General features: G+C 43.2%; 1 pseudogene across 1 annotated transcript; it reads left to right on the forward strand.

The window, feature by feature from the left end:
* Positions 1 to 375: 375 nt before the first annotated feature.
* On the forward strand, positions 376 to 847 carry LOC308257429 (jun dimerization protein 2-like; annotated as a pseudogene). Its single transcript has one exon. The product of its transcript is annotated as a jun dimerization protein 2-like (transcript).
* Positions 848 to 12,699: the final 11,852 nt, after the last annotated feature.

The raw sequence follows: 12,699 nt of genomic DNA on the forward strand, positions 1-12,699 counted from the left end.
CAGGTAGGCAGGGCTTGTCCCACCCCCCAGCAAGTGGTTAGGGGCGATCAGGCAGGCAGAAAGAGTAGTTAGGGTGATCAGGTAGTCAGGAAAGTGGTTAGGGGCGATGAGGTAGGCAGGCGAGTGGTTAGGGGTGATGAAGCAGGCAGGCAGAGCCCTGAGATCAATTGCCTCAAAGAAGGAGACCAGGCCACAGCCTGTAGGAGGGATGCTCGGAGGCTGCGATGGGAAGTGCTGATGGTGGTGGACGCTGCAGGGCAGGGCTGGTGCCACGGTGGCTCCTGAGAGGGCATGGAGCCTGCAGCCTGGCCCAGGCCCCAGGGTCACAGCCTCCCCCCGTGGCTTCTGCAGGACTGGACTGCCACTCCTCCTGCTATGATGCCTGGGCAGATCCCAGACCCTTCCATGACTGCAGGCTCTCTGCCAGGACTCGGCCCCCTGACCGGACTCCCCAGCTCCACCCTGACTGCAGAGGAGCTGAAGTATGCTGACATCCACAACATTGGGGCCATGATCGCCACTTTGCACTTCCTGGAGGTGAAACTGGGCAAGAGACCTCAACCTGTGAAAAGTGAACTAGATGAGGAAGAGGAGCGGAGGAAAAGGCATTGGGAAAAGAACTAAGTTACGGCAGCCCCATGCTGGAAGAAGAAGGAGCAGGAGTTTCTGCAGCAGGAATCTGAGTGGCTGGAGCTCATGAATGCGGAGCTGAAAACCCAGATGGAGGAGCTGAAGCTGAGTGGCAGCAGCTCATCCTAATGCTCAACCGACATCATCAGGACCAATAGCATTAAGACCCCTGACTCCAGAAGGCAACCCACTGCTGGAGCAGCTGGAGAAGAAGTGACCATGGGCTGGGAGGAGGAGGAGGAGATGAGAGAGGGAGGAGGAGGAGGGTCCCAGAGGGCTCTTCCTTGCTGCATGAAAAACTCTTCAATGAGGCTCAGCACAGCCAGCATCGGCCAGGCTTTTTTGTGAAATTCAGATCAGCCACACCAGGGGAAGAAACCCAAGCTGATGAAACCCAGGACCAAGGGCTGAGACCAAAGTAGTCCTAAGAGAGGACAGTTCTGCCTGGGGCCAGGCTTGCAGGAGGCAGGACAGAGGTTCTGGGCCAGAGAGACGCCCAACCAGGCAGCTATGGGCACTTCTCTGGCCTCTCTGCCAACGCACCCACCCAAAGGACCTCTGAGCAGCCAGGAAAAGCCATGAGTTGCAACCAGAATTAGGCTGAGTATGGAACTCAGAATGAAACTGCAATCTGCCTGCCCCCAGCCCTGACCTTGATCCTGATGCAAGGCTGGAGAAGGGCACAGTGCCAGACACTGCTCTACCCACCCACTGTGGTCCAGCTCAGTCCTGCCTGGAGTGGCGGCCAGGGCATACCCTCACCGGCCCTGCTGGAGTTGCTGTGGGCATGAGGCATGGGTGCCCTTCCAAAGCACATACTCACTGAATGTTTACCAATACAGACTGGCTGTCCTGGCAGGGCTTTCAACTGAACATGTTTTTTATACTTTCTTTTTTTATATATATTTTTTTACAAAAAAAAAAAAAGATTTTATACAAGCAATATATAAATGAATTTCTATAATCACTCAATGTGATATAGTATAAATATGCTATGGTTTGTTTATTACAAACAGATATTCAGCAATTATGGCTGTAGCATGTAACTTCTAAGTACTGTAGTCTCTGGGTGTTGGGGTGGCAGAAGCAGGGTGCGGTGCATTTCCATCCTGGTAAATCCTTCACAGTACTCAGTTCTGTATCATTCAGTAAACATTACTCTTACTTAAAAAAAAAAAAAGGAAGGAAGGAAGGAAGGAAGGAAGGAAGGAAGGAAGGAAGGAAGGAAGAAAGAAGAAAGAAAGAAAGAAAGAAAGAAAGAAAGAAAGAAAGAAAGAAAGAAAGAAAGAAAGAAAGAAAGAAAGAAAGAAAGAAAGGGGGAGGCCCAGGCCAGGTAAGCCATCACACCCCATGCCTGTCGCCTGCAGAGGAAGGCGACCGGTGGCAGAGGAGGGGGGACAGCGCTGCACAGATGGCAAGCAGTGGCAGCGGCGGGGGTGGGGCCAGCTGCCTGCAGCCGGGGGAAGGAAAGCTCAGATAGGCCCTGAATCAGACCAGGCCTAGGGACTCTACCTGAGGGGTCATGGATTGTGGATTGTGAGAGGGTGCAGGCCAGGTTGACAGACCGCCCCCCCCCCCCCAAGTGCATGAATTTTCATGCACCGGGCCTCTAGTGTGTATATATCTATATATATAAAAAGCCAGTGACCGTAATGCTGTAAGGACCATAACAACAGGTTGCTATGATGCCCACTGTAGCCAGCAAACTGGCCGGATCAAGGGGTGGGGCCGACTGGCCAACCTTGTGGCCCCACCCCCCTGCTGGCCCGCCCCTGATTGGACTCTCCCACCCCGAGCAAGGGCGGCCTGCCGGCCAAATGCACCCACCCCTTCCCTCTGGCCAGCCCTTCCCCCAATTGCGCCCCCCACCCTAATAGGGGGCAAAGCTGGCCTGCCAACCTCCTGCAGCCCCTCCCCCCAGCCAGCCCCACCCTTGATGGGCCCCCACCCCAATAGGGGCGAGGCCAGCTGGCCAACCTCCTGCAGCCCCTCCTCCCACTTGGCCCCATCCCAGATTGGCCCCCCCACCCAGATCAGGGGCAAGACCAGCTGGCTAACCACCCATGGCCCCTCCCCCAGGCCCCTGGTCCCCGGTCAGCACCCCCTACCCCATTTGGGGAAGGGGCTGGCTGGCCTACCACCCATAGCCCCTCCCCATGGCAGGCCCCACCCCCAATCAGCCCCCCAATCCCAATCAGGGACAAGGCCCACAGGCCAATTGCCCATGGCCCCTTCACCCAGCTAGTCTGGTCTTGATCAGGCCCCAATTGGGGCAGGCACTGGGCCTCTAGTATATGTGTGTGTGTGTGTGTGTGTTTCTCTCTCTCTCCATATCTCCATATATATACAGTGTGTGTGTGTGTGTGTGTGTGTGTGTGTGTGTGTGTATATATATATATATATATATATATATATATATATATATGATCAACGAACATATCTTAGGGTGAGGAAAAAGCAAAATAAAAACTCCCCATTGAAAGGAAGGGTCAGCACAGGAAGCAGAACCACAGTTCAGGGGAAGGTAAGGTCTTAAGTCTTCTCTGCACTAAAAATCAGAAACTATTGTTCTAACTCAACAGAGAGGAGGGGGAGAGAGAAAGTGAGCAACAAGTATGTGAGAGAGAAACATCTATTGGTTGCCTCTCATAGGAGCCCAGACCAGCAGACCAGGGGACCAGGGATGGCAGGAGCAAGATAGGTTATGTACCCTGACTAGTAATCAAAACTGCAACCTTTTGTTGCAGGGGAAGATATTCCAACCAACTGAGCCACCCTACTAGAGCTCAGTGAGGAGGTTTGAGATCTGATTTGGACTCTGCCAAAATCTCTTCTAAAAGGTGTTAAGCCAACAGATTCCACAAGAATAAACAGTTTCCTTGAATTTTGCTTCCTAGAAATCTTATTTTTAAAGGAACTATGTGTCTGAACATGCTAGATTGAAAAACAAAAATAAAAAGAAAATAAAAAGGAGGAATTGCCTGTTGGTTCTTTGTTTTTGGGGCAATCTCCCAGGTCCCCAGACCATGGCATGCATTTACTGAAATGTCCAGAGATCCCACGGGTCTCCCATGAGCAGAGCTGGGGGATCTCTGGGCATCTCAGTAAATGCTTCGGAACTTCACTTCCCTTGTTCCACTGTTTAGCTGCTTATGTCTGCTCCACATCCTGGTAAGGCAACCAGGAAGTGTGGATGAGACAGGAAATGAGAAATGACTTGAAGTTCATGTGGGACACTGCATGGTGAGGCATGAAGACCAGAGGGCTTGGGTTCAAATCAGAGTCATGCCACACTGGGGAAAGTATGTTAGCCCTTGACCTTGAGCTGTTTCATCTATGAAATCAGGTAACCAGAAGATTCAGGGTAAGAAGAGCACATAGGGTCCTCCTGACCAGTAAAGTAGTTATTTGAATGAGGTTAACTTTTATTCAATTCTAGAATGAAGTGCAAATATGACTTTTGTGATTAACTTAGAGAAGAGCTGAAGGAGAGAGGTCTGGTGACCCAGCAAGTCCTCTCCAGAGCTCTCAAGAAGTCTGATGAGAAATATGTTCAATCCCTTCTCACTAAAGAGACCTCAGGATATAGACCAGGAAAAAATAAATTTCTATAAAAGGAGCTCTTCCAGGGGCTCAGCCAAATCCAGGGATGTCACCCTTGATTCCAGTCTCTTGCCTTGTATCTGAGCCATCAGCAAATGTCATGAGCTCCTTTCTCAGAAGGTTCCAAATGGACCACTGTTCGCTGCCTCCACAGCTTCTATCAGGTTTAAGCCACCATTATCTCCCCTGAGCCTCTGAAAGAGCCTTTTAACAAGCTTTCTGCTTCCACCTTGCTTCATCTTGTCCGTTCTCTTCACAGCAGCCAGAGGGATTCTTGTTAAAACACTGTGCTCTTATCAGCCTCCCGCTCAGCAACCTGGGGTGGCTTTAAGCAGAATACAATTCAAAATTCTCATCACAGCCAAAGGGACTTCCGTGACCTGGCCCTGTGCTGCTCCTTCCATTCCCGACTCCCACTCCCGACCCCCACTCCCTCTGCTCTAAGTACACCATCTCGCTCTCCCTGAGAGAGCGGCGCGCGCGCGCGCGCGCACACACACACACACACACACACACACACACACACACACACACGTGCTCCTGCCTTGGAACAGTTTCACTTGCTACTCCTCTCCTGAAACCCTCTTTCCTGGGAGGTACCAATAGTTTAAGTCCTCTTTTAGCTAAGCTCCTGCTGAAATGTCAGCTTTACAGAGAGGCCTCCCCTCACGGTATTATCTTACCACCTTATTTAAAATAGTGCGGGTTCCATGCATGCACACCTATGTCCATGCCTATACACATGCACACACATGTGTATGTACTTTCCATCTCTTTACCTGCCTTATTCTTCTTTATGTATTTATTATCACTATATATATATATATACACACAGTATATATATATATATATATATATATATATATATATATATATATATATATAAATTCTGTTCATTTATTTTTATGTTGTCTATTCTCCAACCCAGCATCAGATTAGGATATAAACTTCATTAAGAGCAAAATATTGGTCTGTTTGATTTGCTCATCTATCCCCAGAATCTAAAATAGTGCATGATATGTATCAAGTGTTTAATAAATACTTGTAGGAATGACAGCATGAGTCAATTAATTCAGATATTGAACATCATCAAAAAGCACTGGGATAAAGCTATTAGAAAAATAATTAATTGGCTTTGATGATGCATAAGGTGGTCATGACCTCAGTTGGCAGGTCCCAGGGGACAGACAGTCACATTGACTTTAGTGTTATGAAAACAACCCTGGGTTGTGTGGCTAAACCATTCAGGGTCTTGAAAAGTGGCACCTCCACCCAGCATGAGGAGCCACCCCTTAAAATTCATTATGAAACAACCAGGCTAAGTGAATAATTCATATTTTAAGTATGTTCTTCTCCATGCTAGTGCTAATGTGCTTTTACTATTTCAGCCCTCTTGCTTTCTCAGACAGCAATTTTATGCCACATAGAATATGTAACAGGTGAATTTCCACCCAGGGGACAGTTCTCTTGTTATTGATGTGAAGAAAAATTAAACAAAGTTACAGTAAAGCCTTCCTTTTGAAGATAAGAACCAATGACAAAATGGCAAGAAAGGAAAACTTATTTGGGAGATATAAAAATAAATATCTCTAAGACATTTTCTTTAAAAGTTGCATAATATTTAATAGAATGTAGGTATCATAATTTATCCACCTTTTACATTGTTAATGCATTTTTCAACTTATTTTCCATTTTTCCCCCTGCAAAGTTACAATAAACACTCTACTACATATATAATATCTTCCTGGGCTTTTATTTCTGTAGCAAAATTCTTTAAAGTGGGATTACTTGGACAATGGGTCTTAACCCTTTTTAAAATTAATTTTTAGAGAGAGAGGAGAGGAGAGGAAGAGAGAGAGAAATATCCATGTGAAAGCAAAACATGAATTGGCTGCTTCCTGCATGCGCCACCCTCCCCCCCTCCTTAATGGGGATGGAGCCTACAATCCAGGCATGTGCCTTGACTGGGAATTGAACTAGCAACCCTTCTATGCACTGGATGCCTAACCAACCAAACCACACTGGCCAGGGCTTAACTTTTTTAATATAAAGAAATATTTCTGATAATTTTCCCAAATGTGGTACCGTCTTTTCACCTTCCTCTCACTGCCTCCAGAAAAAAATATCTCACCACATTGGATTGCAAATCTGATTACTGAAAAAATGGTAAATCACTAGTAATGGGCATTTTCCTGCATATGGATGAACATTGTTTTTTAAATTTATTGACTCTTTCCAGTCCTTCTCTAAATGTATATTCATATTTATTGAGATTATTTGTCTTTGGTTTTAATTTTATCAATTGAGAGAATTCTTTGTGCAGTAGGACAGGTACTATTGCTCTTGTCATTTCTAAGTTTTAATTAAGTTCCATAATCTATATAGTTTACATCCTCACTTTACTAATGGTGTATTTGCCATACTATTTTAAAAATAGTTATATATAGTCATGTTTTGTATAATATATTTCAGTCGACAACAGAGCATATATCTATCTTTGATGGAGACCCAAATAGCCTCTGCATCCCTCCTTGTGCCTGCAAAAATGCCATCCTAAAATAAACTGAAATTTAAATATAAGTTGAATTTAGATGATGGGATAAGTGTTTGAGGCCTTATGATTGGACTAGATATTAGGCTTAAAAAAATTTTTTTTTCATGCTGTAGCCTATATTCAAAAGTAATGACTTGAAATGAGTTTGTTTCTTAAAACTGAGTAATTTCAAATCAGGGTAATTTCAGTAGCTACAAAGGAACAGCTCTAATGAGTTCTGCTAGAAAAGCTTCTTCTCACCAGGAAATGATTGAAGACAAGGAGATAACCTCTCATTAATTTCGTATTAACTATTTTAATCAGGATTACATCACCATCTCATTCGGAGCAAGGACAATTGCCAGCAGGCTTTGGGGCTCAAATTCATTAAGCTGACAAGATGGAGAGGTCTAGACAGCCAGAAGGGTTGTCTCTGTGCCCCTACTCCCACTACAGGAGTGGTATTTGGTGAAAACGTGACACCCTCATTTCTCAGAGTGGCCATTTCTACTTCTAATTTATTGCCATCCATCCCTCAAAAGCCTGACACAAATGGCTTTTTTGAATGAGTTCTTGAATGCCTGTGTAGGGAGGGCTGGCAGACAGACACAATGAGCTCCTACTGGGATCCAGCCCCTATTCAGCATGGCATGGAGTACCCCCACCCTCAGGGTCACAAAGGTCCTTCATTCCATCACTCTGCTGAGGTACTGGTCCACCGCCACTGCCCAGAGCTCAGGAAACCTGCTGTGTCTTTGGGAAGGAGCCCATTCTGCCCCAGTGAGTGTCACCCGGGGAGAATAAAACAGGGAGGGGGAGGGGGGCTTGAGATTCCTCCATAGTCAAAACTGCTGTTTTCACTCTACTCAAGAAATAGTCCTGCTGAGACTTACCTAGCCTCAATTCTTAGTTCATGCCAGGCAGACAGAGCACGACTCCTCAACTTCAGGATGCCACACACAACTCAGGACTGAGTGACCCATGGCTATAGGGATTGGTTCAGGGATTTGCACATGTGACCCATTCAGAACCAATGAGTTACATACATTTTGAGAGGTCATATCAGTATAGTAAACTGGCCACACCGCCCTAGCTGGTTTGGCTCAGTGCATAGAGCGTCAACCTCCCAGAGCTCAACAACATGGGGTGGCTTCCTGTCAAGGGCACATGCCTGGGTTGCAGGATCAATCCCCAGTAGGGGGTTGGGGTGCAGGAGGCAGCCAATCTATGATTCTCTTTCATCATTGATGTTTCTATCTCTCACTTCCTCTCTGAAATCAATAAAAATATATTTTTTAAAAAGTGGCCACACCCTGGGAGCAGGTGACAGAGTTCAAATCCTCACTCATCCACTTACTATATGTGTGCCTTATTTGACCTGTCTCTATCCTAGTTTCTTTATTTCTAAAATAGGAATAATCTAGGTTTCCTCTCACACTGAAGATGTAAAAATTAAAGGAGTCACCACATATAAAGTTCTTACACAATAAGTAGCAAATTAAAGGTCAATTTAAGTATTAGTTATTATTATCATTCCCTCCCACCCCGAGATTTCTAGGAGAAAAATTCTCACCCTTTTCCATGGGACGTGAAGCTCCCATCCCCTAAAAAAGTAAGGTGAAAGTGCCATAGTCAACTTAAGTCAGTAAGGGAAGCAGTTGTCTAAAAATAAAGCTCACAGGGAGCTTTGTTGTTTAAGACACTAGAGGCCAGTGCATGAAATTGGTGCACAGGTAGGGTCCCTAGGCCTGGCCAGCAATCAGGGCCGATCAGGGCCTTCTGGTTGCCAGCTGGGGCCTTCCTTCTGGCTACCTGCCAGGGCCTCCCTTCCCTGGCTTCTGGCTACCAGCCAGGGCCTTCCTTTGTTCCGCACCACCCCCTGATGGTCAGCACATGTCATAGCAAGCAGTAGAACTCTCGGTCTCCTGACTGAACTTTGCATATTACCCTTTTATATATATAGAAGTTGAGAGACATGTAAAGGTAAAAACTGGTCTTGGTGGTATCATTTGAGACACAGATCAAGCTCTGCCTGAAGCAATCCCTTTTCCATGACGTTCTCTTCTTGTTAAGCCAGTTTTATTTGGGCTTTCTGGAAACCTTACCCCTAAGCATCTTAGCTGCTTTTCTCTCTTTGGTGGGGCACCGAATAGGTCTGGACTGACTATGGGGCCTATATGATGCAAGGAACCAATACCTGGAAAACAAAGGCTATATGGTTTTTTCACACTCTTAAACACAACATTATACAATAAATGAAACATAATATACAATAAATACGTAATGTTATCTCTCCAACTGAAGTGCCTGAAAGCTGATGCAGAAGGGGTGTGGGCTTTTGCATATAACAGAGTTGCCTGGGCCTCCATTCCTTCAAGTCTGAAAGAACACTATTCCACACCATCAGAAACTTCTGCATGAAGTGGCAAGTGGGCAGAGTATGTACTAATGAGCTAAAAAAAAGCAATCTACAAGGAACTGCAAAGACTTGGGCCTGAGTGCTCACCTAAGGGGTATTAGTGTAGGCCATAATGACCTTAAGGAGGCATACTGATACTTAAATGCTCTCAGAATATGAGGAGGAGGAAAGGCAGCCAGGCCACCTCTGGGCTAATTCAGGAGCTATAGCACCAGTAGGACAGGTGCAGGTCCATATGCATTAATCTGCTCAGAAACCAAAAGCTTTGCTGAAATCCTAACATCAGAATGCACAAATCAACCTCATTCCTCTGTACCTTTCTGAACTATGAATATTTCAAATCAAAGCCCCTACATTCATTGAAAAGTCTCATTTTTTATTATTTTCCTTATGCGGTTGCTTTGGCTAAAAAAAAAAAAAAAAAAGTGCATGTGTGCACACATATACACACATCCCGCTCTTCTCTTTCTAAATCTTCCAAATCTTTTTAGATCTATTTCTCTTTCAAATCTTAAATGATGTCAATTCAGAGGATTTACTCTCTATATGAAATCCTATCCATTAAAACAATATTTTTTTTTCAGCAACACATATGTGTTAGATCTTATTTCTGAAGACCCTGGAGAACAGCAGTGAAAATACAAGTTTCTACCCAATGATGTGTTGGCAGTCTTTATGGACTTTTTCCAACAACCCAAAAGACAGCCCTTATTTGTATGTAGCATTTGCTAATTTCCACAGTATAAATACATTTACTATGGCTAATTTACGGCTATCAACATAAGGTGTTAAAAAATGGGCAGTATTATACCATTATGGGGTATTTTTCCATTCTATAGATATGATAGAAATAACCCCCAGACCATGGAGATAAGTAAAATGTAAAAAGCAACAACAAAGAATTAAAAAGTGATGAGAATTGATTATTTATCATTTTTCTAATATAATTTATTTAATTATAAATGTATATTATTTATTTTTAATAATGGCTGTTTCTTAAAATCAGCTTTCAAAATTCCTAGAAATTTAAGGGTTGGCTCTTGAAACTCATTTGGGAGCTGGATACAGCACACCACTGTCCCTTCTTTAATGGCACTTCCCTTTGAAAAGAAGACAGTGAAAATAAACAGAAAAATACAACATTATAAATGAAACATATACAATTAATATGTAATAAAATGTCTTATGGCAATAAATATAACAAAGAAAAACAAAGCAGGATAAGTAGATATTGAACATCAAGAAGATGGGAGTTTATTTTAGGTAGAGTGACCAAGAAAGTCTTCTCAGGAGAGTAGCAATTCTTCATTTAAATGAAGTAAGGGAGCAACAAATGGGAAAAGCCAGAAAAGTGCATTCCAGATAGAATGCATTTACAAAGACCCTGAGGGAGGGAAAAGCTTTATGTGTTCAGGAAATAGCCAGAAGACTAGGGTGGCTAAAGTAGATTGTACCAGTGAAGGACACTAGAACAGGTGGTTGAAGAGACCAACAAGAGTCAGGCCATGTAGGGCTTTGTAAGCCATTGTAAATATTTGCTCCTTCAATCTGAATTGTACACTAAGAAGCCATTGGAAAGATTGTTCATTAGATATACAATATCGGCTATATTTAACTTGTTTAGTAGCAACATTAAAAAGCAAAAAGAAATAGATGAAATTAATATTAATTATATGTATCCCAACATTTCCAAAACCTTATCATTTTAACATTAGTATGATATTTTGCCTTGGCAATTTTTAACTGATATTTGAAAGAAAAATAGGTCCTTAGCAATATTATAAATGTTACCCTTTTTCCTTTATGTTTTATTCAGAGGATGTCAATTTTACCAGTTAATCCTCATTGGGGAATCTCTATTGATTTTATTCAACATAGTTCTACCTCCAGATTCTGTGAGAACTTTAGAGACATGATTTTCTGCCCATATTGTCCCAAAATATCACAGTTTGTGGCAATAAAACTCTGTTGGGGGAACACAAAGTCATTAGGCACTTTAAGGCCCCCTGGTGAACTGAGCAGTAATGGGCAGTTAGATGTCCCTCTCTCTGATCTTGGCATAATGTCTCTCACTGGGATATCATTGGAACATGGATCACACACGGGAGCCCGAATCACACACTTACGCTATATGACAGTAAATGCTTAACTTAAACAGCCTCTTCACTCTCTTCTTTATAAAAATGCAATGCCATGGCACCCATCTTTCTATTGAATTGCTGTCAGATAAAGGCTTTGCTCAAGGTCAGCCTAACAATCCTCTCTGCTAGCTACCACAGACGACTTTAATACATCCGGGGGATTTACATCAGATTCCAGCCGCTAAAGATAGAGCTGATAATTGTAGGTATTTGGCAGAGGCATTAGCATTTCTGTATGTGCGGATTTCAATGCCCTATTAACTATTCTTCTGAGGGATCGTTTACCCAGGAGGGGGAAGTACCAAGTTGAATTAGGGATTCCTCACTGCCCACCCCAGGCAATGTCATAGAAATCTCCATTGCTTTCTGCATGGAGAAGTTAACCAGGGTGGCATATCACTTTGACTCCTAATAAATATGAATGCACAAACCTGAAGGTTTCAAAAAACAGCATCAGTAGCACAGAGAGAAAAAAATATATATGCCTTCTGTATGAGATGTTCTGTGAAGGCCTCTGTGCATAATTTACTTGGAACACAGTGGGTGATTTTTGCTACTTCCAGAGAATGTAAAATCTGGAGCATCCTCCAAGTTGTGTCCCAACAGTACCTCCAGTGTAGGCCTTCTTTAGGAAAGTTGCTCTCTCCTTAAGGGCAGATTGCTACAAAAAGAAAAGTGCAATTTTGAGGAAATAGCCACTCAGTAGAGGTCATGGAGGAAAATGAAAAGGAAATCCGGGTGTGTTTTTTTTTAAAATAGCCAACTTAACTATTTTGAGTAGAAGTACAGAACTCTTTTAAGCACCCGCATTAAAGAGGAAAATTGATCATGTTTAGTTTGTTAACTCCAAATGTGATTTATGATTATCAAATGATAAGACTAATGTTCATTACTTGCCACTAGATTCTACAAGGGAAACAGAGGCAGCTTCTGCAGTAGTCATTTTATAGCCAATAAATATATTAATATTTAGAAAAAAATTAGGTAACTTTTTCAGCAGTAATGACAAATAGTCATACATTACAATAAGAAAGAACTACTGGTAACATACTCTGAACTGGCACCTTTGTGTAGGTCACCAGTTTGACCCCACAGTGAACTGTGTGTTCTTCAATGACCTTTGCCCCATGAGACCCTAAGTTTCTGGAAGATAAGGTGAGAACCATTTACTATGTTTTTATATACCTTATGTACTTCAAACCTCCCAGCGCATTGTTATGCACAAAGCCAATCCTACTGAATAAATCTAACATAGAATTAATTATTATTATGGAAATTTCCTTCAGTAATTTCCTACAGTACAATAAGAAATGTAGATCTGATTTTTAATGGTTGAGCATTTATTAAGACCTCTTTTTTACATCCATACTCAT

The sequence above is a fragment of the Plecotus auritus genome (genome assembly GCF_963455305.1).
Source record: "Plecotus auritus genome assembly, chromosome: 8".
Lineage (NCBI taxonomy): Eukaryota > Metazoa > Chordata > Mammalia > Chiroptera > Vespertilionidae > Plecotus > Plecotus auritus.